The 27,360-nt window shown below is 42.9% G+C and overlaps 1 protein-coding gene and 1 pseudogene across 2 annotated transcripts in view; one reads left to right on the top strand and one right to left on the bottom strand.

The window, feature by feature from the left end:
• LOC145789341 (rRNA biogenesis protein RRP5-like) overlaps positions 1–1,391 on the top strand; it is a 78,841-nt pseudogene extending 77,450 nt beyond the window's left edge. Inside the window, exons 32-35 of the transcript XR_014332426.1 lie at positions 21–177; positions 297–517; positions 630–713; positions 862–1,391. The product of XR_014332426.1 is annotated as an rRNA biogenesis protein RRP5-like (transcript). The remainder of the gene's footprint in view (positions 1–20; positions 178–296; positions 518–629; positions 714–861) is intronic.
• Positions 1,392–2,426: 1,035 nt separating this feature from the next.
• The window catches only part of LOC145792681 (uncharacterized), a 50,886-nt gene continuing 25,952 nt past the window's right edge, over positions 2,427–27,360 (bottom strand). The window contains exon 5 of the mRNA XM_082873928.1: positions 2,427–2,791. The gene's annotated coding sequence lies outside the window, so the exon portion shown is untranslated. The remainder of the gene's footprint in view (positions 2,792–27,360) is intronic.

Here is a 27,360-nt window from a genome sequence, read left to right as displayed (position 1 = left end):
ACTTTAGTTTTTCTTTACAGGACGCTGTTTCAAAAATATTTGGAAGAGCATTGCAGTATTGTGATCCCAAAAAGGTGCATCTGGCACTGTTGGGAATGTATGAAAGGACTGAGCAACACAAGTTGGCTGACGAGCTTCTCAGCAAAATGAGCAAGAAATTCAAAGCATTCATGCAAGGTATTTTTATGATATAATAAACTAGAGTATTGTTATTGTTTTTTCCTCGAGTGGCGGAGCTATCAAATTAATCTACTAGACTTCACCATACGTTTTTTATTAATTATTATTTTTTATAGGTTTGGTTAAGGCGGATTCAGTGGCTTTTGAATCAAAATCAGGATGAAGTTCAGTCTATTGTAAAATGAGCTGTTGTATGCCTTCCCCGGCATAAGCACATTAAGTTCCTCTCGCAAGCAGCTATTCTAGAGTTCAAATGTGGGGTTCCTGATAGAGGGCGATGGGAATGCTTCGCGAGTACCCAAAGAGAACAGATTTGTGGAGCATTTATCTTGATCAAGTAAAAATCCTTTTCTTCTATTTTTGTTGTTTATTTTTAACAATGAATGATAAAAAAATATAGTTTGCTTTATGCATTAAAATTTGTCTTAAAAAAAAAAATTAACAAACAGGAAATTCGACTTGGTGATGTGGATGTGATTCGTGCATTATTTGAGAGGGCAACAAGTTTGAGCCTTCCACCTAAAAAGATGAAGGTGTGTGCAACCTAACTGGTTGGTTGTGTTTGTTTTTGTTTTGTTTTGTTTTTTTTTTTTTTTTTTCGTGCTCATGCTGAAGATTTAGTTTTTGAGACTTTCCTTGTCACATGAGTGAGTGAATAAGTGTGGTTTGTTGGAAATGCAGTTCTTATTCAAAAAGTATGAAAGTCTGTAGGTGATGAAGAAAGGATTGAATCTGTTAAGAGGAAGGCGATGGAATATGTTGAGAGGTAGTCTTGCTTGATGAGGATGAAGATGAAGATGAAGATGAAGATGAGGATGAGGTTGAGGTTGTTTCGCATTTCAACGGGAATCATCCATTGGGTATAGTCCAAAGTATTATGACATCCGCTCGTTCACTCACCCACTCAATATTTGCAATAGGAGGATGAGTAGCAGCAACACGACAGTTAGAAATAGATGGCATAAATAACTTATAACCATCCCCCTGTTTGTCTCATGATTGTGTACGCTTTTTGTTTAATTAATTATTCACTGAACGTCTTTGTTCTCTCTCTCTCTACATTAAGGTTTCTTTTATTTTTTATTTTTGTTTCGGTGTCCTGAACAACACTTCATATATATATATATATATATACACACTAGTGGGTGAGTGTCACCCAATAAATGTCATGTTAAATCTATAAAATATACATTTTGATTTTGAATTAAAAATATAGTGTCTATTGCTTTAGTGGTAGAAGTATTGTTTATTAAACCAATGATTTTAGGTTCAAGTGCCTTTTATCACCTTAATATTTAATTTTATATTTCTCTAAGAAATATGGGACACGTGGCATAAAAAGAAGGTTTGGACATCAAGTAATTTGTTCACTTTATGGGGGTGTTTGGCAAGTTGAATTTTAGCTTTTTTTTGGGGTTAAAATTTACAATAGGACAAAATATGCTAAAATAATTAATAAAATAAAATGTTAAAATTTATAATCATTTCACTTTTTCTCTTACAAACATCACATTCAACTACAAAAAAAATCTATCTTCTTAAACACAGATTTTTAGCTTACTAAAATAGCTAAAAATTAAAATATCTTACTAAAATAGCTAAAAATTAAAATATCTTACTAAAATAGCAACATTCCAAACACCCACTATATATAGTTGAATAAAAATAACACGGGTAACCATATTACTTGATGTGAAAACGATCTAGATCGGACACTTGAATTACAAGCCTCATTTGGAAAACCCTTTGTCAATTAAGACCCAACATTGATTCAGTGCTCTAAAATAGTAGTATTAATGTCAGCTCTAATGAGCTAGCAGTGCAAGAAGAAAAAAATAAAAGTAAAAATAAAAAACAAAGGCCAAATTATCATATCAGTGATGGAGTCCACATGGTGTCATATCATTAGTGGTGTATTAGTGGTATTGAATTAGTGGTCTGAAACATTTTTCATTAAGAAGTTATTAGAGTTTCTTAATATTATATCCACACTCCAAATCCTTAGATTTTACAATGGTGACATAGGAGGGAAGAACAAAGAGAAATATTTTGTAGAGATTTTTTTTTTTTTTTTTTTTTTGGGTGAATAAGTCATAAAATAAAACAGAAGAAAATACAGGAATACAAGGGGCATGCCCCAGGATCTAGCCAACTATACAAACAAATAGTGACAAGCAAAACAAAAAAGAAGTAGAACAAAGAACTATAAACTATTAACAAAAGCATCGGCCCAACAGATAAAGGGGTGATGAACAGGGGAGAACCAACTTTGTAGCAAAGGCAAGAAGAAACCTAGCAAAGTCAACATGTCCAAAATGCCAAACGGTTCCAACAAAAGAGAAAGAAAAGAGAACAAAAAAAAGAGCTTTACCCTACATAGCCCGCAGGGATAGGACAATTACCATAATAAAAGAGCTATACCATTCAAAACTGTGTAAATCAAAACATAAACAAAAGAGCCAACTATCATAATAAGAACAACGAATTTCCAACTAGATTCCACTAGGTTTGGCGCACCTATGCAGCCTCAACCATGAGAGTCTTCAAACCGGATACTGCAAACTACACAGCAAACAACGCAGCAAACACTACCTCCATCGATTAATAAAACCTAACAACCAAAGCAAGTGTAAGAACCTTGATTACCCTGATCCAATTCAGATTAGTAAACAGCGATGAAGCTATATATAATCACGAATAAGAATATGAAAATAAAGAAAACCCGCAACAATTCTCACTTATGTAAATTCCTTGGTCACTCAACCCACAAATAAAGGACACTCAACAATTAACAGCAAGTTAGAGAAGAAACCCTAATTAACCAACAAATTATACACTCAATCACTCAACCCTCAACAATGGATATCCCTAAAAATTGTACCAGCATATGTACCTGCAGCAGTATTAGAAAATATTATAGGGCTATTTCACTCAACCCACACCTTACAACACTCCTCACAGGATTTATAAACTCACTGCACTCAACCCTCCTATTGCTATACTCTTTACTCCACTGGAATGGCCTGCAAATCTGCAACAACACACATTAGAACCAAACAAATATAATGATTAGATTTAAAAACCTCACTATATGGCTCACATCACTAGGCCCTCTTATACTGGCTCACCAACAACTCAACCCACAACACAACACTCATTTAAGGATAGAGGCAGGAAGCCTCCACTCTTGGAGGAACCATTCCTCAGTTTGAGTTCTTGATGTTGGAGATAGCCAAAAGTCTGTATCTGACAAGAGACACAATGCCTTTGACCACCACTTCTTCAGGTTTCTTTTCATGGGAAAATATTCTATTATTTCTTTCTAGCCACATATGGTAAACTGAGCTACAAAGCTCAATCGTCTAATGATGGTAGCTAAGGATTTTCCTTTACAGTCAGCAGCCACTACCTGAGGTAGGTCACTCCATGGAATATTCTGCCAATTTACTTGGCATTTGTCTTAGATAGCAGTCCACACTCGCAAGGCAAATGGACATTGAAAGAATAGATGTTGGTGATCTTCCCCATTATGGGTACAAAATTGACAATTGGAGACCCCATTAATGCCAAAGGTGGCAAGTCTGTCCCCAGTATTCAGTCTCCCTAAGATAGCCATCCAAACAACAAAGCTAGCTTTAGGGATGTTGTAAGGACCCCACAAAAGATCAGCCCAAGATACCTTAGGCCACTTCTTTCTCCAAAGATTCCAAACAGACCCAATAGTAAACAACCCACTCTTATTTGGCAGCCAAATTACCTCATCCCTACTACCAATGGTTGGCACCATGATAGGAGGAGAGTGCCCCACAATTTCCTGCACTTCCCAAGAGGAAGCATTAGGCCAATGCCAACCAGTAACAGAAATCACAAAGTCAACCTTGGATTGGCTCAGGAGACCAGTATCATACACAAATCTAGCACCATATTTCTCTCACAGGGAACCAAAAGGATGCCAATTATCATGCCAAAGGAAAACCTTACTACCAGGACCAACCACCCATTTAACAAGGGGATAGATCCTTTCTCTCAATGATAGTAACTTCCTCCAAACCCAGGAAGGATTACTTGGGGTTTTGATACCCCAAAAGCAGTTTTCTTTTAAGAGGTAGGATTTAACCCATTGGCACCACGCAGACTGCTCTCCACTAGAGATTAAGAACCAAACATGTTTAGACACAACAGCCTTATTCCACACCTCCATATTTTTAAAACCAAGGCCCCATTCATTAACAGGAGCACTAATTTTATCCCAAGCCACTTTAGGCGCAGTTTGTTTAAGATCCAAACCAATCCAAAGAAAAGCTCTACATAATGATTCAATCTCTTTAATCACTTTTTTTGGAAGGATAAAAAGAGAGGACCAGTAAACTTGCATAGAGAATAAGATTGTCTTGATAAGCTGGGCCCTCCCAGCATAAGACAAGACCTTGTTGGTCCAAGATTTCAACATTTTAGTAATTCTAGTGTCTAAACTCCTACAGTCACTAGCTCGCAATCTAGTGGTGATCAAAGGAACTCCCAAATACCTTACAGGCAACTCTTCCTTAATGAATTGGGTAAGATCCAAAATATCCTTCCTCAGGAGGTGTTTGCGGTGTTCCCCGGGCCTTCTCGTGATAGTTACCCGATTTTGGCCCTCGATGGCCTATTTACAAGCTTAAATGTGAAAAAAAATGCATTTTTTGATATAGTTTTCAAACCAGGAGTCCCGTACTAGTTCCGTAAGTTTTCTCAACTTACATCGGTCCCTCCCGAGGTGTTTGAGGTGTTCCACGGGCCTACTCGTGACTGTTACACGATTTTGGTCCCCGATGGCCTATTTTGTAGCTTAAGTGTGAGAAAAATGTCTTTTTCAAATTAGTTTTCAAACCGGAAGTCCCGTGCTAGTTCCGTAAGTTTCCACAACTTACATTGGTCCCTCCCGAGTTGTTTGATGTGTTCCATGGGCCTTCTCGTGACTATTACACGATTTTGGCCCCCTGATGGCCAATTTTCAAGCTTAAGTGTGAGAAACGTGCCTTTTTCGGCTTAGTTTTCAAACCGGCAGTCACGTGCTAGTTCTGTAAGTTTCAATAACATACATTGATCCCTCCCAAGGCGTTCCCCGGGTGTTCTACTGAATGCTACACGATTTTGGCCCCCGATGGCTTATTTTTAACCTTAAGTGTGAAAAAAGTGCATTTTTGACTTAGTTTTCAAACCGGGAGTCCTGTGCCAGTTCCGTAAGTTTGCACAACTTGCATTGGTCCCTACCGAGGTGTTTGACGTGTTCCCCACACCTTCTCGTGACCGTTACGCGATTTTGGCCCCCTGATGGCCTATTTTCGAACTTAAGTTTGAAAAAAGTGTCTTTTTCCACTTAGTTTTCAAACCGGGACTCCCGTGCTAGTTCTGTAAATTTCTACCACTTATATTTGTCCCTCTTGAGGTGTTTGAGGGGTTTCGCTAGGGTTCTCGTGACTGTTACACAATTTTGGCCCCTGATGGCCTATTTTCAAGATTAAGTGTGAAAAAAGTGCAATTTTTGACTTAGTTTTGAAACGAGGAGTCCCGTGCAAGTTCCGTAAATTTTCACAACCTGCATTGGTCCCCCCCGAGGTGTTTGAGGTGTTGCTTGGGCCTTCTCGTGACTGTTACACGAATTTGGCCACTGATGGTCTATTTTCAAGCCTAAGTGTGAAAAAAAGTGCATTTTTTTGACTTAGATTTCAAACCGGAAGTCCCTTGCTAGTTCCGTAAGTTTCCACAACTTCTATTGGTCCTTCCTGAGGTGTTTGATGCGTTTCCTGGGCCTTCCCGTGACTGTTACACGATTTTGGCTCCTGATGTCCTATTTTTAAGCTTAAGTGTGAAAAAAGTGACTTTTCCGACATAGTTTTCAAACCGGGAGCCCCATGCTAGTTCGGTGAGTTCCCACAACTTACATTGGTTGCTCTCGAGGTGTGAGGTGTTCCCCGGGCCTTCTCGTGACTGTTACACAATTTTGGCCCTCGATGGCCTATTTTCAGGATTAAGTGTGAAAAAAAGTGCATTTTTTGGCTTCGTTTTCAAGTCGGGAGTCCCGTTGAAGTTCCGTAAGTTTCCGCAACTTACAATGGTCTCTCCTGAGGTGTTTGAGGTATTCCTCGGACATTCTCGTGATTGATACATTGTTTTCAAACCGGAAGTCCCGTGCTAGTTCTGTAAGTTTTTACAACTTACATTGGTCCCTCCCAAGGTGTTCAAGGCGTTCATTGGGCCTTCTCGTGACTGTTACACGATTTTGGCACCCGATGGCCTATTTTCAAGCTTAAGTATGAAAAAAGTGTCTTCCTCGACTTAGTTTTCAAACCGGAAGTCTCGTGCTAGTTCCATAAGTTTCCACAACTTACATTGGTGCCTCCCGAGTTGTTTGATGTGTTCCTTGGGCCTTGTCGTGATTGTTACACGATTTTGGCCCGCGATGGCCTATTTTCACAATTAAGTTTGAGAAAATTGCCTTTTTGGACTTATTTTTCAAATCGGGAGTCCCGTGCTAGTTCCTTTGAGGTGTTCCCCGGGCCTTCTCATGACTGTTACACGATTTTAGCCTCCGATGGCCTATTTTCAACCTTAAGTGTGAAAAAATTACATTTTTTGACTTAGTTTTCAAACCGGAATCTCGTGCCAGTTCTATAAGTTTCCACAACTTACATTGGTCCTTCCCAAGGTGTTCGAGGTATTCCCTGAGCCTTCTCGTGACTGTTACACGATTGTGGCCCCTAATGGACTATTTTCAAGCTTAAGTGTGAAAAATGTGTCTTTTTTGTCTTAGTTTTCAAACCGGGAGTCCCGTGCTACTTCTGTAAGTTTCCACAACTTACATTGGTCCCTCTTGAGGTATTTGAGGTGTTCCCCACACCTACTCGAGACTGTTACACGATTTTGGCTCCCGATGGCCTATTTTCAACCTTAAGTGTGAAAAAAATGCATCTTTTGACTTAGTTTTGAAACCGGGAGTCCCGTGCTAGTTTCGTAAGTTTCCACAACTTACATTGGTCCCTTCCGAGGTGTTTGATGTGTTTCCTGTGCCTTCTCATGACTGTTACATGATGTTGGCCCCTGATGGCCAATTTTCAAGCTTAAATGCGAGAAAAGTGGAGAAAAGTGGCTTTTTGGACTTAGTTTTCAAATCGGAAGTTCCGGGGTAATTCCGTAAGTTTCCAAAACTTATATTGGTCCCTCCCGAGGTGTTTGAGGTGTTCCCCGAGCCTTCTCGTGACTGTTAATCGATTTTGGCCATCGATGGCCTATTTTCAACCTTAAGTGTAAAAAAAGTGCTTGTTTTGGTTTAGTTTTCAAATCGGGGAGTCCCGTGGCAGTTTCATAAATTTCCACAACTTACATTGGTCCCTCCCGAGGTGTTTGAGGTGTTCCCCGGGACTTCTCCTGACTGTTAATCGATTTCGTTCCCCGATGACCTATTTTCAACGTTAAGTGTGAAAAAAAGTGTCTTTTTCGACTCAGTTTTCAAATCGGGAGTCCTGCGCCTGTTCTGTAAGTTTTCAAAACTTACATCAGTCCCTCTCGAGGCGTCTGAGGTGTTCCCCGGGCCTTCTCGTGGCTGTTACAAAAATTTGGCCCCCGATGGCCTATTTTCAAGCTTTAAGTGAAAAACATGCATTTTTTGACTTAGTTTTCAAACTGGGAGTCCCATGCTTGTTCTGTAACTTTCCACAACTTACATTGGTCCCTCTAGAGGTGTTTGAGGTGTTCCCCGGAAAGTCTCGCGCCTGTTATACGATTTTGGCCCCCGATGGCCTATTTTCAAGCTTAAGTGTGAAAAAAGTGGCTTTTTCGACTTAGTTTTCAAACCGGAAGTGTCGTGCTAGTTCCGTAAATTTCCACAACTTACATTGGTCCGTCCTAAGGTGTTTGATGTGTTCCCCGGGCCATCTCGTGACTGTTACACGATTTTGGCCCCCGATGGCCTATTTTCAAGCTTAAGTGTGAAAAAAGTGCCTTTTTCGACTTAGTTTCAAACCGGTAGTCCTGTGCTAGTTCTGTAAGTTTCCACAACTTACATTGGTCCCCCTGGAGGTGTTCAAGGTATTCTCTGGGCTTTCTCGTGACTGTTACACAACTTTGGCGCCCAATGGCCTATTTTCATGATTAAGTGGGAAACAGTGCATTTTTTGACTTAATTTTCAAACCAGGAGTCCCGTGCAAGTTCCGTAAGCTTTCACAACTTGCATTAGTCCATCCCGAGGTGTTTGCGGTGTTCCCCGGGCCTTCTCGTGATAGTTACCCGATTTTGGCCCCCGATGGCCTATTTACAAGCTTAAATGTGAAAAAAAGTGCATTTTTTGATATAGTTTTCAAACCAGGAGTCCCGTACTAGTTCCGTAAGTTTTCTCAACTTACATCGGTCCCTCCCGAGGTGTTTGAGGTGTTCCACGGGCCTACTCGTGACTGTTACACGATTTTGGTCCCCGATGGCTTATTTTGTAGCTTAAGTGTGAGAAAAATGTCTTTTTCAAATTAGTTTTCAAACCGGAAGTCCCGTGCTAGTTCCGTAAGTTTCCACAACTTACATTGGTCCCTCCCAAGTTGTTTGATGTGTTCCATGGGCCTTCTCGTGACTATTACACGATTTTGGCCCCCTGATGGCCAATTTTCAAGCTTAAGTGTGAGAAACGTGCCTTTTTCGGCTTAGTTTTCAAACCGGCAGTCACATGCTAGTTCTGTAAGTTTCAATAACATACATTGATCCCTCCCAAGGCGTTCCCCGGGTGTTCTACTGAATGCTACACGATTTTGGCCCCCGATGGCTTATTTTTAACCTTAAGTGTGAAAAAAGTGCATTTTTGGCTTAGTTTTCAAACCGGGAGTCCTATGCCAGTTCCGTAAGTTTGCACAACTTACATTGGTCCCTACCAAGGTGTTTGACGTGTTCCCACGCCTTCTCGTGACCGTTACGCGATTTTGGCCCCCTGATGGCCTATTTTCGAACTTAAGTTTGAAAAAAGTGTCTTTTTCCACTTAGTTTTCAAACCGGGACTCCCGTGCTAGTTCTGTAAATTTCTACCACTTATATTTGTCCCTCTTGAGGTGTTTGAGGGGTTTCGCTAGGGTTCTCGTGACTGTTACACAATTTTGGCCCCTGATGGCCTATTTTCAAGATTAAGTGTGAAAAAAGTGCAATTTTTGACTTAGTTTTGAAACGAGGAGTCCCGTGCAAGTTCCGTAAATTTTCACAACCTGCATTGGTCCCCCCCGAGGTGTTTGAGGTGTTGCTTGGGCCTTCTCGTGACTGTTACACGAATTTGGCCACTGATGGTCTATTTTCAAGCCTAAGTGTGAAAAAAAGTGCATTTTTTTGACTTAGATTTCAAACCGGAAGTCCCTTGCTAGTTCCGTAAGTTTCCACAACTTCTATTGGTCCTTCCTGAGGTGTTTGATGCGTTTCCTGGGCCTTCCCGTGACTGTTACACGATTTTGGCTCCTGATGTCCTATTTTTAAGCTTAAGTGTGAAAAAAGTGACTTTTCCGACATAGTTTTCAAACCGGGAGCCCCATGCTAGTTCGGTGAGTTCCCACAACTTACATTGGTTGCTCTCGAGGTGTGAGGTGTTCCCCGGGCCTTCTCGTGACTGTTACACAATTTTGGCCCTCGATGGCCTATTTTCAGGATTAAGTGTGAAAAAAAGTGCATTTTTTGGCTTCGTTTTCAAGTCGGGAGTCCCGTTGAAGTTCCGTAAGTTTCCGCAACTTACAATGGTCTCTCCTGAGGTGTTTGAGGTATTCCTCGGACATTCTCGTGATTGATACATTGTTTTCAAACCGGAAGTCCCGTGCTAGTTCTGTAAGTTTTTACAACTTACATTGGTCCCTCCCAAGGTGTTCAGGCGTTCATTGGGCCTTCTCGTGACTGTTACACGATTTTGGCACCCGATGGCCTATTTTCAAGCTTAAGTATGAAAAAAGTGTCTTCCTCGACTTAGTTTTCAAACCGGAAGTCTCGTGCTAGTTCCATAAGTTTCCACAACTTACATTGGTGCCTCCCGAGTTGTTTGATGTGTTCCTTGGGCCTTGTCGTGATTGTTACACGATTTTGGCCCGCGATGGCCTATTTTCACAATTAAGTTTGAGAAAATTGCCTTTTTGGACTTATTTTTCAAATCGGGAGTCCCGTGCTAGTTCCTTTGAGGTGTTCCCCGGGCCTTCTCATGACTGTTACACGATTTTAGCCTCCGATGGCCTATTTTCAACCTTAAGTGTGAAAAAATTACATTTTTTGACTTAGTTTTCAAACCGGAATCTCGTGCCAGTTCTATAAGTTTCCACAACTTACATTGGTCCTTCCCAAGGTGTTCGAGGTATTCCCTGAGCCTTCTCGTGACTGTTACACGATTGTGGCCCCTAATGGACTATTTTCAAGCTTAAGTGTGAAAAATGTGTCTTTTTTGTCTTAGTTTTCAAACCGGGAGTCCCGTGCTACTTCTGTAAGTTTCCACAGCTTACATTGGTCCCTCTTGAGGTATTTGAGGTGTTCCCCACACCTACTCGAGACTGTTACACGATTTTGGCTCCCGATGGCCTATTTTCAACCTTAAGTGTGAAAAAAATGCATCTTTTGACTTAGTTTTGAAACCGGGAGTCCCGTGCTAGTTTCGTAAGTTTCCACAACTTACATTGGTCCCTTCCGAGGTGTTTGATGTGTTTCCTGTGCCTTCTCATGACTGTTACATGATGTTGGCCCCTGATGGCCAATTTTCAAGCTTAAATGCGAGAAAAGTGGAGAAAAGTGGCTTTTTGGACTTAGTTTTCAAATCGGAAGTTCCGGGGTAATTCCGTAAGTTTCCAAAACTTATATTGGTCCCTCCCGAGGTGTTTGAGGTGTTCCCCGAGCCTTCTCGTGACTGTTAATCGATTTTGGCCATCGATGGCCTATTTTCAACCTTAAGTGTAAAAAAAGTGCTTGTTTTGGTTTAGTTTTCAAATCGGGGAGTCCCGTGGCAGTTTCATAAATTTCCACAACTTACATTGGTCCCTCCCGAGGTGTTTGAGGTGTTCCCCGGGACTTCTCCTGACTGTTAATCGATTTCGTTCCCCGATGACCTATTTTCAACGTTAAGTGTGAAAAAAAGTGTCTTTTTCGACTCAGTTTTCAAATCGGGAGTCCTGCGCCTGTTCTGTAAGTTTTCAAAACTTACATCAGTCCCTCTCGAGGCGTCTGAGGTGTTCCCCGGGCCTTCTCGTGGCTGTTACAAAAATTTGGCCCCCGATGGCCTATTTTCAAGCTTTAAGTGAAAAACATGCATTTTTTGACTTAGTTTTCAAACTGGGAGTCCCATGCTTGTTCTGTAACTTTCCACAACTTACATTGGTCCCTCTAGAGGTGTTTGAGGTGTTCCCCGGAAAGTCTCGCGCCTGTTATACGATTTTGGCCCCCGATGGCCTATTTTCAAGCTTAAGTGTGAAAAAAGTGGCTTTTTCGACTTAGTTTTCAAACCGGAAGTGTCGTGCTAGTTCCGTAAATTTCCACAACTTACATTGGTCCGTCCTAAGGTGTTTGATGTGTTCCCCGGGCCATCTCGTGACTGTTACACGATTTTGGCCCCCGATGGCCTATTTTCAAGCTTAAGTGTGAAAAAAGTGCCTTTTTCGACTTAGTTTCAAACCGGTAGTCCTGTGCTAGTTCTGTAAGTTTCCACAACTTACATTGGTCCCCCTGGAGGTGTTCAAGGTATTCTCTGGGCTTTCTCGTGACTGTTACACAACTTTGGCGCCCAATGGCCTATTTTCATGATTAAGTGGGAAACAGTGCATTTTTTGACTTAATTTTCAAACCAGGAGTCCCGTGCAAGTTCCGTAAGCTTTCACAACTTGCATTAGTCCATCCCGAGGTGTTTGCGGTGTTCCCCGGGCCTTCTCGTGATAGTTACCCGATTTTGGCCCCCGATGGCCTATTTACAAGCTTAAATGTGAAAAAAAGTGCATTTTTTGATATAGTTTTCAAACCAGGAGTCCCGTACTAGTTCCGTAAGTTTTCTCAACTTACATCGGTCCCTCCCGAGGTGTTTGAGGTGTTCCACGGGCCTACTCGTGACTGTTACACGATTTTGGTCCCCGATGGCTTATTTTGTAGCTTAAGTGTGAGAAAAATGTCTTTTTCAAATTAGTTTTCAAACCGGAAGTCCCGTGCTAGTTCCGTAAGTTTCCACAACTTACATTGGTCCCTCCCAAGTTGTTTGATGTGTTCCATGGGCCTTCTCGTGACTATTACACGATTTTGGCCCCCTGATGGCCAATTTTCAAGCTTAAGTGTGAGAAACGTGCCTTTTTCGGCTTAGTTTTCAAACCGGCAGTCACATGCTAGTTCTGTAAGTTTCAATAACATACATTGATCCCTCCCAAGGCGTTCCCCGGGTGTTCTACTGAATGCTACACGATTTTGGCCCCCGATGGCTTATTTTTAACCTTAAGTGTGAAAAAAGTGCATTTTTGGCTTAGTTTTCAAACCGGGAGTCCTATGCCAGTTCCGTAAGTTTGCACAACTTACATTGGTCCCTACCAAGGTGTTTGACGTGTTCCCACGCCTTCTCGTGACCGTTACGCGATTTTGGCCCCCTGATGGCCTATTTTCGAACTTAAGTTTGAAAAAAGTGTCTTTTTCCACTTAGTTTTCAAACCGGGACTCCCGTGCTAGTTCTGTAAATTTCTACCACTTATATTTGTCCCTCTTGAGGTGTTTGAGGGGTTTCGCTAGGGTTCTCGTGACTGTTACACAATTTTGGCCCCTGATGGCCTATTTTCAAGATTAAGTGTGAAAAAAGTGCAATTTTTGACTTAGTTTTGAAACGAGGAGTCCCGTGCAAGTTCCGTAAATTTTCACAACCTGCATTGGTCCCCCCCGAGGTGTTTGAGGTGTTGCTTGGGCCTTCTCGTGACTGTTACACGAATTTGGCCACTGATGGTCTATTTTCAAGCCTAAGTGTGAAAAAAAGTGCATTTTTTTGACTTAGATTTCAAACCGGAAGTCCCTTGCTAGTTCCGTAAGTTTCCACAACTTCTATTGGTCCTTCCTGAGGTGTTTGATGCGTTTCCTGGGCCTTCCCGTGACTGTTACACGATTTTGGCTCCTGATGTCCTATTTTTAAGCTTAAGTGTGAAAAAAGTGACTTTTCCGACATAGTTTTCAAACCGGGAGCCCCATGCTAGTTCGGTGAGTTCCCACAACTTACATTGGTTGCTCTCGAGGTGTGAGGTGTTCCCCGGGCCTTCTCGTGACTGTTACACAATTTTGGCCCTCGATGGCCTATTTTCAGGATTAAGTGTGAAAAAAAGTGCATTTTTTGGCTTCGTTTTCAAGTCGGGAGTCCCGTTGAAGTTCCGTAAGTTTCCGCAACTTACAATGGTCTCTCCTGAGGTGTTTGAGGTATTCCTCGGACATTCTCGTGATTGATACATTGTTTTCAAACCGGAAGTCCCGTGCTAGTTCTGTAAGTTTTTACAACTTACATTGGTCCCTCCCAAGGTGTTCAAGGCGTTCATTGGGCCTTCTCGTGACTGTTACACGATTTTGGCACCCGATGGCCTATTTTCAAGCTTAAGTATGAAAAAAGTGTCTTCCTCGACTTAGTTTTCAAACCGGAAGTCTCGTGCTAGTTCCATAAGTTTCCACAACTTACATTGGTGCCTCCCGAGTTGTTTGATGTGTTCCTTGGGCCTTGTCGTGATTGTTACACGATTTTGGCCCGCGATGGCCTATTTTCACAATTAAGTTTGAGAAAATTGCCTTTTTGGACTTATTTTTCAAATCGGGAGTCCCGTGCTAGTTCCTTTGAGGTGTTCCCCGGGCCTTCTCATGACTGTTACACGATTTTAGCCTCCGATGGCCTATTTTCAACCTTAAGTGTGAAAAAATTACATTTTTTGACTTAGTTTTCAAACCGGAATCTCGTGCCAGTTCTATAAGTTTCCACAACTTACATTGGTCCTTCCCAAGGTGTTCGAGGTATTCCCTGAGCCTTCTCGTGACTGTTACACGATTGTGGCCCCTAATGGACTATTTTCAAGCTTAAGTGTGAAAAATGTGTCTTTTTTGTCTTAGTTTTCAAACCGGGAGTCCCGTGCTACTTCTGTAAGTTTCCACAGCTTACATTGGTCCCTCTTGAGGTATTTGAGGTGTTCCCCACACCTACTCGAGACTGTTACACGATTTTGGCTCCCGATGGCCTATTTTCAACCTTAAGTGTGAAAAAAATGCATCTTTTGACTTAGTTTTGAAACCGGGAGTCCCGTGCTAGTTTCGTAAGTTTCCACAACTTACATTGGTCCCTTCCGAGGTGTTTGATGTGTTTCCTGTGCCTTCTCATGACTGTTACATGATGTTGGCCCCTGATGGCCAATTTTCAAGCTTAAATGCGAGAAAAGTGGAGAAAAGTGGCTTTTTGGACTTAGTTTTCAAATCGGAAGTTCCGGGGTAATTCCGTAAGTTTCCAAAACTTATATTGGTCCCTCCCGAGGTGTTTGAGGTGTTCCCCGAGCCTTCTCGTGACTGTTAATCGATTTTGGCCATCGATGGCCTATTTTCAACCTTAAGTGTAAAAAAAGTGCTTGTTTTGGTTTAGTTTTCAAATCGGGGAGTCCCGTGGCAGTTTCATAAATTTCCACAACTTACATTGGTCCCTCCCGAGGTGTTTGAGGTGTTCCCCGAGACTTCTCCTGACTGTTAATCGATTTCGTTCCCCGATGACCTATTTTCAACGTTAAGTGTGAAAAAAAGTGTCTTTTTCGACTCAGTTTTCAAATCGGGAGTCCTGCGCCTGTTCTGTAAGTTTTCAAAACTTACATCAGTCCCTCTCGAGGCGTCTGAGGTGTTCCCCGGGCCTTCTCGTGGCTGTTACAAAAATTTGGCCCCCGATGGCCTATTTTCAAGCTTTAAGTGAAAAACATGCATTTTTTGACTTAGTTTTCAAACTGGGAGTCCCATGCTTGTTCTGTAACTTTCCACAACTTACATTGGTCCCTCTAGAGGTGTTTGAGGTGTTCCCCGGAAAGTCTCGCGCCTGTTATACGATTTTGGCCCCCGATGGCCTATTTTCAAGCTTAAGTGTGAAAAAAGTGGCTTTTTCGACTTAGTTTTCAAACCGGAAGTGTCGTGCTAGTTCCGTAAATTTCCACAACTTACATTGGTCCGTCCTAAGGTGTTTGATGTGTTCCCCGGGCCATCTCGTGACTGTTACACGATTTTGGCCCCCGATGGCCTATTTTCAAGCTTAAGTGTGAAAAAAGTGCCTTTTTCGACTTAGTTTCAAACCGGTAGTCCTGTGCTAGTTCTGTAAGTTTCCACAACTTACATTGGTCCCCCTGGAGGTGTTCAAGGTATTCTCTGGGCTTTCTCGTGACTGTTACACAACTTTGGCGCCCAATGGCCTATTTTCATGATTAAGTGGGAAACAGTGCATTTTTTGACTTAATTTTCAAACCAGGAGTCCCGTGCAAGTTCCGTAAGCTTTCACAACTTGCATTAGTCCATCCCGAGGTGTTTGCGGTGTTCCCCGGGCCTTCTCGTGATAGTTACCCGATTTTGGCCCCCGATGGCCTATTTACAAGCTTAAATGTGAAAAAAAGTGCATTTTTTGATATAGTTTTCAAACCAGGAGTCCCGTACTAGTTCCGTAAGTTTTCTCAACTTACATCGGTCCCTCCCGAGGTGTTTGAGGTGTTCCACGGGCCTACTCGTGACTGTTACACGATTTTGGTCCCCGATGGCTTATTTTGTAGCTTAAGTGTGAGAAAAATGTCTTTTTCAAATTAGTTTTCAAACCGGAAGTCCCGTGCTAGTTCCGTAAGTTTCCACAACTTACATTGGTCCCTCCCAAGTTGTTTGATGTGTTCCATGGGCCTTCTCGTGACTATTACACGATTTTGGCCCCCCGATGGCCAATTTTCAAGCTTAAGTGTGAGAAACGTGCCTTTTTCGGCTTAGTTTTCAAACCGGCAGTCACATGCTAGTTCTGTAAGTTTCAATAACATACATTGATCCCTCCCAAGGCGTTCCCCGGGTGTTCTACTGAATGCTACACGATTTTGGCCCCCGATGGCTTATTTTTAACCTTAAGTGTGAAAAAAGTGCATTTTTGGCTTAGTTTTCAAACCGGGAGTCCTATGCCAGTTCCGTAAGTTTGCACAACTTACATTGGTCCCTACCAAGGTGTTTGACGTGTTCCCACGCCTTCTCGTGACCGTTACGCGATTTTGGCCCCCTGATGGCCTATTTTCGAACTTAAGTTTGAAAAAAGTGTCTTTTTCCACTTAGTTTTCAAACCGGGACTCCCGTGCTAGTTCTGTAAATTTCTACCACTTATATTTGTCCCTCTTGAGGTGTTTGAGGGGTTTCGCTAGGGTTCTCGTGACTGTTACACAATTTTGGCCCCTGATGGCCTATTTTCAAGATTAAGTGTGAAAAAAGTGCAATTTTTGACTTAGTTTTGAAACGAGGAGTCCCGTGCAAGTTCCGTAAATTTTCACAACCTGCATTGGTCCCCCCCGAGGTGTTTGAGGTGTTGCTTGGGCCTTCTCGTGACTGTTACACGAATTTGGCCACTGATGGTCTATTTTCAAGCCTAAGTGTGAAAAAAAGTGCATTTTTTTGACTTAGATTTCAAACCGGAAGTCCCTTGCTAGTTCCGTAAGTTTCCACAACTTCTATTGGTCCTTCCTGAGGTGTTTGATGCGTTTCCTGGGCCTTCCCGTGACTGTTACACGATTTTGGCTCCTGATGTCCTATTTTTAAGCTTAAGTGTGAAAAAAGTGACTTTTCCGACATAGTTTTCAAACCGGGAGCCCCATGCTAGTTCGGTGAGTTCCCACAACTTACATTGGTTGCTCTCGAGGTGTGAGGTGTTCCCCGGGCCTTCTCGTGACTGTTACACAATTTTGGCCCTCGATGGCCTATTTTCAGGATTAAGTGTGAAAAAAAGTGCATTTTTTGGCTTCGTTTTCAAGTCGGGAGTCCCGTTGAAGTTCCGTAAGTTTCCGCAACTTACAATGGTCTCTCCTGAGGTGTTTGAGGTATTCCTCGGACATTCTCGTGATTGATACATTGTTTTCAAACCGGAAGTCCCGTGCTAGTTCTGTAAGTTTTTACAACTTACATTGGTCCCTCCCAAGGTGTTCAAGGCGTTCATTGGGCCTTCTCGTGACTGTTACACGATTTTGGCACCCGATGGCCTATTTTCAAGCTTAAGTATGAAAAAAGTGTCTTCCTCGACTTAGTTTTCAAACCGGAAGTCTCGTGCTAGTTCCATAAGTTTCCACAACTTACATTGGTGCCTCCCGAGTTGTTTGATGTGTTCCTTGGGCCTTGTCGTGATTGTTACACGATTTTGGCCCGCGATGGCCTATTTTCACAATTAAGTTTGAGAAAATTGCCTTTTTGGACTTATTTTTCAAATCGGGAGTCCCGTGCTAGTTCCTTTGAGGTGTTCCCCGGGCCTTCTCATGACTGTTACACGATTTTAGCCTCCGATGGCCTATTTTCAACCTTAAGTGTGAAAAAATTACATTTTTTGACTTAGTTTTCAAACCGGAATCTCGTGCCAGTTCTATAAGTTTCCACAACTTACATTGGTCCTTCCCAAGGTGTTCGAGGTATTCCCTGAGCCTTCTCGTGACTGTTACACGATTGTGGCCCCTAATGGACTATTTTCAAGCTTAAGTGTGAAAAATGTGTCTTTTTTGTCTTAGTTTTCAAACCGGGAGTCCCGTGCTACTTCTGTAAGTTTCCACAGCTTACATTGGTCCCTCTTGAGGTATTTGAGGTGTTCCCCACACCTACTCGAGACTGTTACACGATTTTGGCTCCCGATGGCCTATTTTCAACCTTAAGTGTGAAAAAAATGCATCTTTTGACTTAGTTTTGAAACCGGGAGTCCCGTGCTAGTTTCGTAAGTTTCCACAACTTACATTGGTCCCTTCCGAGGTGTTTGATGTGTTTCCTGTGCCTTCTCATGACTGTTACATGATGTTGGCCCCTGATGGCCAATTTTCAAGCTTAAATGCGAGAAAAGTGGAGAAAAGTGGCTTTTTGGACTTAGTTTTCAAATCGGAAGTTCCGGGGTAATTCCGTAAGTTTCCAAAACTTATATTGGTCCCTCCCGAGGTGTTTGAGGTGTTCCCCGAGCCTTCTCGTGACTGTTAATCGATTTTGGCCATCGATGGCCTATTTTCAACCTTAAGTGTAAAAAAAGTGCTTGTTTTGGTTTAGTTTTCAAATCGGGGAGTCCCGTGGCAGTTTCATAAATTTCCACAACTTACATTGGTCCCTCCCGAGGTGTTTGAGGTGTTCCCCGAGACTTCTCCTGACTGTTAATCGATTTCGTTCCCCGATGACCTATTTTCAACGTTAAGTGTGAAAAAAAGTGTCTTTTTCGACTCAGTTTTCAAATCGGGAGTCCTGCGCCTGTTCTGTAAGTTTTCAAAACTTACATCAGTCCCTCTCGAGGCGTCTGAGGTGTTCCCCGGGCCTTCTCGTGGCTGTTACAAAAATTTGGCCCCCGATGGCCTATTTTCAAGCTTTAAGTGAAAAACATGCATTTTTTGACTTAGTTTTCAAACTGGGAGTCCCATGCTTGTTCTGTAACTTTCCACAACTTACATTGGTCCCTCTAGAGGTGTTTGAGGTGTTCCCCGGAAAGTCTCGCGCCTGTTATACGATTTTGGCCCCCGATGGCCTATTTTCAAGCTTAAGTGTGAAAAAAGTGGCTTTTTCGACTTAGTTTTCAAACCGGAAGTGTCGTGCTAGTTCCGTAAATTTCCACAACTTACATTGGTCCGTCCTAAGGTGTTTGATGTGTTCCCCGGGCCATCTCGTGACTGTTACACGATTTTGGCCCCCGATGGCCTATTTTCAAGCTTAAGTGTGAAAAAAGTGCCTTTTTCGACTTAGTTTCAAACCGGTAGTCCTGTGCTAGTTCTGTAAGTTTCCACAACTTACATTGGTCCCCCTGGAGGTGTTCAAGGTATTCTCTGGGCTTTCTCGTGACTGTTACACAACTTTGGCGCCCAATGGCCTATTTTCATGATTAAGTGGGAAACAGTGCATTTTTTGACTTAATTTTCAAACCAGGAGTCCCGTGCAAGTTCCGTAAGCTTTCACAACTTGCATTAGTCCATCCCGAGGTGTTTGCGGTGTTCCCCGGGCCTTCTCGTGATAGTTACCCGATTTTGGCCCCCGATGGCCTATTTACAAGCTTAAATGTGAAAAAAAGTGCATTTTTTGATATAGTTTTCAAACCAGGAGTCCCGTACTAGTTCCGTAAGTTTTCTCAACTTACATCGGTCCCTCCCGAGGTGTTTGAGGTGTTCCACGGGCCTACTCGTGACTGTTACACGATTTTGGTCCCCGATGGCTTATTTTGTAGCTTAAGTGTGAGAAAAATGTCTTTTTCAAATTAGTTTTCAAACCGGAAGTCCCGTGCTAGTTCCGTAAGTTTCCACAACTTACATTGGTCCCTCCCAAGTTGTTTGATGTGTTCCATGGGCCTTCTCGTGACTATTACACGATTTTGGCCCCCTGATGGCCAATTTTCAAGCTTAAGTGTGAGAAACGTGCCTTTTTCGGCTTAGTTTTCAAACCGGCAGTCACATGCTAGTTCTGTAAGTTTCAATAACATACATTGATCCCTCCCAAGGCGTTCCCCGGGTGTTCTACTGAATGCTACACGATTTTGGCCCCCGATGGCTTATTTTTAACCTTAAGTGTGAAAAAAGTGCATTTTTGACTTAGTTTTCAAACCGGGAGTCCTATGCCAGTTCCGTAAGTTTGCACAACTTACATTGGTCCCTACCAAGGTGTTTGACGTGTTCCCACGCCTTCTCGTGACCGTTACGCGATTTTGGCCCCCTGATGGCCTATTTTCGAACTTAAGTTTGAAAAAAGTGTCTTTTTCCACTTAGTTTTCAAACCGGGACTCCCGTGCTAGTTCTGTAAATTTCTACCACTTATATTTGTCCCTCTTGAGGTGTTTGAGGGGTTTCGCTAGGGTTCTCGTGACTGTTACACAATTTTGGCCCTTGATGGCCTATTTTCAAGATTAAGTGTGAAAAAAGTGCAATTTTTGACTTAGTTTTGAAACGAGGAGTCCCGTGCAAGTTCCGTAAATTTTCACAACCTGCATTGGTCCCCCCCGAGGTGTTTGAGGTGTTGCTTGGGCCTTCTCGTGACTGTTACACGAATTTGGCCACTGATGGTCTATTTTCAAGCCTAAGTGTGAAAAAAAGTGCATTTTTTTGACTTAGATTTCAAACCGGAAGTCCCTTGCTAGTTCCGTAAGTTTCCACAACTTCTATTGGTCCTTCCTGAGGTGTTTGATGCGTTTCCTGGGCCTTCCCGTGACTGTTACACGATTTTGGCTCCTGATGTCCTATTTTTAAGCTTAAGTGTGAAAAAAGTGACTTTTCCGACATAGTTTTCAAACCGGGAGCCCCATGCTAGTTCGGTGAGTTCCCACAACTTACATTGGTTGCTCTCGAGGTGTGAGGTGTTCCCCGGGCCTTCTCGTGACTGTTACACAATTTTGGCCCTCGATGGCCTATTTTCAGGATTAAGTGTGAAAAAAAGTGCATTTTTTGGCTTCGTTTTCAAGTCGGGAGTCCCGTTGAAGTTCCGTAAGTTTCCGCAACTTACAATGGTCTCTCCTGAGGTGTTTGAGGTATTCCTCGGACATTCTCGTGATTGATACATTGTTTTCAAACCGGAAGTCCCGTGCTAGTTCTGTAAGTTTTTACAACTTACATTGGTCCCTCCCAAGGTGTTCAGGCGTTCATTGGGCCTTCTCGTGACTGTTACACGATTTTGGCACCCGATGGCCTATTTTCAAGCTTAAGTATGAAAAAAGTGTCTTCCTCGACTTAGTTTTCAAACCGGAAGTCTCGTGCTAGTTCCATAAGTTTCCACAACTTACATTGGTGCCTCCCGAGTTGTTTGATGTGTTCCTTGGGCCTTGTCGTGATTGTTACACGATTTTGGCCCGCGATGGCCTATTTTCACAATTAAGTTTGAGAAAATTGCCTTTTTGGACTTATTTTTCAAATCGGGAGTCCCGTGCTAGTTCCTTTGAGGTGTTCCCCGGGCCTTCTCATGACTGTTACACGATTTTAGCCTCCGATGGCCTATTTTCAACCTTAAGTGTGAAAAAATTACATTTTTTGACTTAGTTTTCAAACCGGAATCTCGTGCCAGTTCTATAAGTTTCCACAACTTACATTGGTCCTTCCCAAGGTGTTCGAGGTATTCCCTGGGCCTTCTCGTGACTGTTACACGATTGTGGCCCCTAATGGACTATTTTCAAGCTTAAATGTGAAAAAGGTGTCTTTTTTGTCTTAGTTTTCAAACCGGAAGTCCCGTGCTACTTCTGTAAGTTTCCACAACTTACATTGGTCCCTCTTGAGGTATTTGAGGTGTTCCCCACACCTACTCGAGACTGTTACACGATTTTGGCTCCCGATGGCCTATTTTCAACCTTAAGTGTGAAAAAAATGCATCTTTTGACTTAGTTTTGAAACCGGGAGTCCCGTGCTAGTTTCGTAAGTTTCCACAACTTACATTGGTCCCTTCCGAGGTGTTTGATGTGTTTCCTGTGCCTTCTCATGACTGTTACATGATGTTGGCCCCTGATGGCCAATTTTCAAGCTTAAATGCGAGAAAAGTGGAGAAAAGTGGCTTTTTGGACTTAGTTTTCAAATCGGAAGTTCCGGGGTAATTCCGTAAGTTTCCAAAACTTATATTGGTCCCTCCCGAGGTGTTTGAGGTGTTCCCCGAGCCTTCTCGTGACTGTTAATCGATTTTGGCCATCGATGGCCTATTTTCAACCTTAAGTGTAAAAAAAGTGCTTGTTTTGGTTTAGTTTTCAAATCGGGGAGTCCCGTGGCAGTTTCATAAATTTCCACAACTTACATTGGTCCCTCCCGAGGTGTTTGAGGTGTTCCCCGAGACTTCTCCTGACTGTTAATCGATTTCGTTCCCCGATGACCTATTTTCAACGTTAAGTGTGAAAAAAAGTGTCTTTTTCGACTCAGTTTTCAAATCGGGAGTCCTGCGCCTGTTCTGTAAGTTTTCAAAACTTACATCAGTCCCTCTCGAGGCGTCTGAGGTGTTCCCCGGGCCTTCTCGTGGTTGTTACAAAAATTTGGCCCCCGATGGCCTATTTTCAAGCTTTAAGTGAAAAACATGCATTTTTTGACTTAGTTTTCAAACTGGGAGTCCCATGCTTGTTCTGTAACTTTCCACAACTTACATTGGTCCCTCTAGAGGTGTTTGAGGTGTTCCCCGGAAAGTCTCGCGCCTGTTATACGATTTTGGCCCCCGATGGCCTATTTTCAAGCTTAAGTGTGAAAAAAGTGGCTTTTTCGACTTAGTTTTCAAACCGGAAGTGTCGTGCTAGTTCCGTAAATTTCCACAACTTACATTGGTCCGTCCTAAGGTGTTTGATGTGTTCCCCGGGCCATCTCGTGACTGTTACACGATTTTGGCCCCCGATGGCCTATTTTCAAGCTTAAGTGTGAAAAAAGTGCCTTTTTCGACTTAGTTTCAAACCGGTAGTCCTGTGCTAGTTCTGTAAGTTTCCACAACTTACATTGGTCCCCCTGGAGGTGTTCAAGGTATTCTCTGGGCTTTCTCGTGACTGTTACACAACTTTGGCGCCCAATGGCCTATTTTCATGATTAAGTGGGAAACAGTGCATTTTTTGACTTAATTTTCAAACCAGGAGTCCCGTGCAAGTTCCGTAAGCTTTCACAACTTGCATTAGTCCATCCCGAGGTGTTTGCGGTGTTCCCCGGGCCTTCTCGTGATAGTTACCCGATTTTGGCCCCCGATGGCCTATTTACAAGCTTAAATGTGAAAAAAAGTGCATTTTTTGATATAGTTTTCAAACCAGGAGTCCCGTACTAGTTCCGTAAGTTTTCTCAACTTACATCGGTCCCTCCCGAGGTGTTTGAGGTGTTCCACGGGCCTACTCGTGACTGTTACACGATTTTGGTCCCCGATGGCTTATTTTGTAGCTTAAGTGTGAGAAAAATGTCTTTTTCAAATTAGTTTTCAAACCGGAAGTCCCGTGCTAGTTCCGTAAGTTTCCACAACTTACATTGGTCCCTCCCAAGTTGTTTGATGTGTTCCATGGGCCTTCTCGTGACTATTACACGATTTTGGCCCCCTGATGGCCAATTTTCAAGCTTAAGTGTGAGAAACGTGCCTTTTTCGGCTTAGTTTTCAAACCGGCAGTCACATGCTAGTTCTGTAAGTTTCAATAACATACATTGATCCCTCCCAAGGCGTTCCCCGGGTGTTCTACTGAATGCTACACGATTTTGGCCCCCGATGGCTTATTTTTAACCTTAAGTGTGAAAAAAGTGCATTTTTGGCTTAGTTTTCAAACCGGGAGTCCTATGCCAGTTCCGTAAGTTTGCACAACTTACATTGGTCCCTACCAAGGTGTTTGACGTGTTCCCACGCCTTCTCGTGACCGTTACGCGATTTTGGCCCCCTGATGGCCTATTTTCGAACTTAAGTTTGAAAAAAGTGTCTTTTTCCACTTAGTTTTCAAACCGGGACTCCCGTGCTAGTTCTGTAAATTTCTACCACTTATATTTGTCCCTCTTGAGGTGTTTGAGGGGTTTCGCTAGGGTTCTCGTGACTGTTACACAATTTTGGCCCCTGATGGCCTATTTTCAAGATTAAGTGTGAAAAAAGTGCAATTTTTGACTTAGTTTTGAAACGAGGAGTCCCGTGCAAGTTCCGTAAATTTTCACAACCTGCATTGGTCCCCCCCGAGGTGTTTGAGGTGTTGCTTGGGCCTTCTCGTGACTGTTACACGAATTTGGCCACTGATGGTCTATTTTCAAGCCTAAGTGTGAAAAAAAGTGCATTTTTTTGACTTAGATTTCAAACCGGAAGTCCCTTGCTAGTTCCGTAAGTTTCCACAACTTCTATTGGTCCTTCCTGAGGTGTTTGATGCGTTTCCTGGGCCTTCCCGTGACTGTTACACGATTTTGGCTCCTGATGTCCTATTTTTAAGCTTAAGTGTGAAAAAAGTGACTTTTCCGACATAGTTTTCAAACCGGGAGCCCCATGCTAGTTCGGTGAGTTCCCACAACTTACATTGGTTGCTCTCGAGGTGTGAGGTGTTCCCCGGGCCTTCTCGTGACTGTTACACAATTTTGGCCCTCGATGGCCTATTTTCAGGATTAAGTGTGAAAAAAAGTGCATTTTTTGGCTTCGTTTTCAAGTCGGGAGTCCCGTTGAAGTTCCGTAAGTTTCCGCAACTTACAATGGTCTCTCCTGAGGTGTTTGAGGTATTCCTCGGACATTCTCGTGATTGATACATTGTTTTCAAACCGGAAGTCCCGTGCTAGTTCTGTAAGTTTTTACAACTTACATTGGTCCCTCCCAAGGTGTTCAAGGCGTTCATTGGGCCTTCTCGTGACTGTTACACGATTTTGGCACCCGATGGCCTATTTTCAAGCTTAAGTATGAAAAAAGTGTCTTCCTCGACTTAGTTTTCAAACCGGAAGTCTCGTGCTAGTTCCATAAGTTTCCACAACTTACATTGGTGCCTCCCGAGTTGTTTGATGTGTTCCTTGGGCCTTGTCGTGATTGTTACACGATTTTGGCCCGCGATGGCCTATTTTCACAATTAAGTTTGAGAAAATTGCCTTTTTGGACTTATTTTTCAAATCGGGAGTCCCGTGCTAGTTCCTTTGAGGTGTTCCCCGGGCCTTCTCATGACTGTTACACGATTTTAGCCTCCGATGGCCTATTTTCAACCTTAAGTGTGAAAAAATTACATTTTTTGACTTAGTTTTCAAACCGGAATCTCGTGCCAGTTCTATAAGTTTCCACAACTTACATTGGTCCTTCCCAAGGTGTTCGAGGTATTCCCTGAGCCTTCTCGTGACTGTTACACGATTGTGGCCCCTAATGGACTATTTTCAAGCTTAAGTGTGAAAAATGTGTCTTTTTTGTCTTAGTTTTCAAACCGGGAGTCCCGTGCTACTTCTGTAAGTTTCCACAGCTTACATTGGTCCCTCTTGAGGTATTTGAGGTGTTCCCCACACCTACTCGAGACTGTTACACGATTTTGGCTCCCGATGGCCTATTTTCAACCTTAAGTGTGAAAAAAATGCATCTTTTGACTTAGTTTTGAAACCGGGAGTCCCGTGCTAGTTTCGTAAGTTTCCACAACTTACATTGGTCCCTTCCGAGGTGTTTGATGTGTTTCCTGTGCCTTCTCATGACTGTTACATGATGTTGGCCCCTGATGGCCAATTTTCAAGCTTAAATGCGAGAAAAGTGGAGAAAAGTGGCTTTTTGGACTTAGTTTTCAAATCGGAAGTTCCGGGGTAATTCCGTAAGTTTCCAAAACTTATATTGGTCCCTCCCGAGGTGTTTGAGGTGTTCCCCGAGCCTTCTCGTGACTGTTAATCGATTTTGGCCATCGATGGCCTATTTTCAACCTTAAGTGTAAAAAAAGTGCTTGTTTTGGTTTAGTTTTCAAATCGGGGAGTCCCGTGGCAGTTTCATAAATTTCCACAACTTACATTGGTCCCTCCCGAGGTGTTTGAGGTGTTCCCCGAGACTTCTCCTGACTGTTAATCGATTTCGTTCCCCGATGACCTATTTTCAACGTTAAGTGTGAAAAAAAGTGTCTTTTTCGACTCAGTTTTCAAATCGGGAGTCCTGCGCCTGTTCTGTAAGTTTTCAAAACTTACATCAGTCCCTCTCGAGGCGTCTGAGGTGTTCCCCGGGCCTTCTCGTGGCTGTTACAAAAATTTGGCCCCCGATGGCCTATTTTCAAGCTTTAAGTGAAAAACATGCATTTTTTGACTTAGTTTTCAAACTGGGAGTCCCATGCTTGTTCTGTAACTTTCCACAACTTACATTGGTCCCTCTAGAGGTGTTTGAGGTGTTCCCCGGAAAGTCTCGCGCCTGTTATACGATTTTGGCCCCCGATGGCCTATTTTCAAGCTTAAGTGTGAAAAAAGTGGCTTTTTCGACTTAGTTTTCAAACCGGAAGTGTCGTGCTAGTTCCGTAAATTTCCACAACTTACATTGGTCCGTCCTAAGGTGTTTGATGTGTTCCCCGGGCCATCTCGTGACTGTTACACGATTTTGGCCCCCGATGGCCTATTTTCAAGCTTAAGTGTGAAAAAAGTGCCTTTTTCGACTTAGTTTCAAACCGGTAGTCCTGTGCTAGTTCTGTAAGTTTCCACAACTTACATTGGTCCCCCTGGAGGTGTTCAAGGTATTCTCTGGGCTTTCTCGTGACTGTTACACAACTTTGGCGCCCAATGGCCTATTTTCATGATTAAGTGGGAAACAGTGCATTTTTTGACTTAATTTTCAAACCAGGAGTCCCGTGCAAGTTCCGTAAGCTTTCACAACTTGCATTAGTCCATCCCGAGGTGTTTGCGGTGTTCCCCGGGCCTTCTCGTGATAGTTACCCGATTTTGGCCCCCGATGGCCTATTTACAAGCTTAAATGTGAAAAAAAGTGCATTTTTTGATATAGTTTTCAAACCAGGAGTCCCGTACTAGTTCCGTAAGTTTTCTCAACTTACATCGGTCCCTCCCGAGGTGTTTGAGGTGTTCCACGGGCCTACTCGTGACTGTTACACGATTTTGGTCCCCGATGGCTTATTTTGTAGCTTAAGTGTGAGAAAAATGTCTTTTTCAAATTAGTTTTCAAACCGGAAGTCCCGTGCTAGTTCCGTAAGTTTCCACAACTTACATTGGTCCCTCCCAAGTTGTTTGATGTGTTCCATGGGCCTTCTCGTGACTATTACACGATTTTGGCCCCCCGATGGCCAATTTTCAAGCTTAAGTGTGAGAAACGTGCCTTTTTCGGCTTAGTTTTCAAACCGGCAGTCACATGCTAGTTCTGTAAGTTTCAATAACATACATTGATCCCTCCCAAGGCGTTCCCCGGGTGTTCTACTGAATGCTACACGATTTTGGCCCCCGATGGCTTATTTTTAACCTTAAGTGTGAAAAAAGTGCATTTTTGGCTTAGTTTTCAAACCGGGAGTCCTATGCCAGTTCCGTAAGTTTGCACAACTTACATTGGTCCCTACCAAGGTGTTTGACGTGTTCCCACGCCTTCTCGTGACCGTTACGCGATTTTGGCCCCCTGATGGCCTATTTTCGAACTTAAGT

This window comes from Camellia sinensis, chromosome 6 (assembly GCF_055761805.1).
Source record: "Camellia sinensis isolate YWXY chromosome 6, ASM5576180v1, whole genome shotgun sequence".
Classification (NCBI taxonomy): Eukaryota; Viridiplantae; Streptophyta; class Magnoliopsida; order Ericales; family Theaceae; genus Camellia; species Camellia sinensis.
This window is presented reverse-complemented; position numbering and strand designations above follow the sequence as displayed.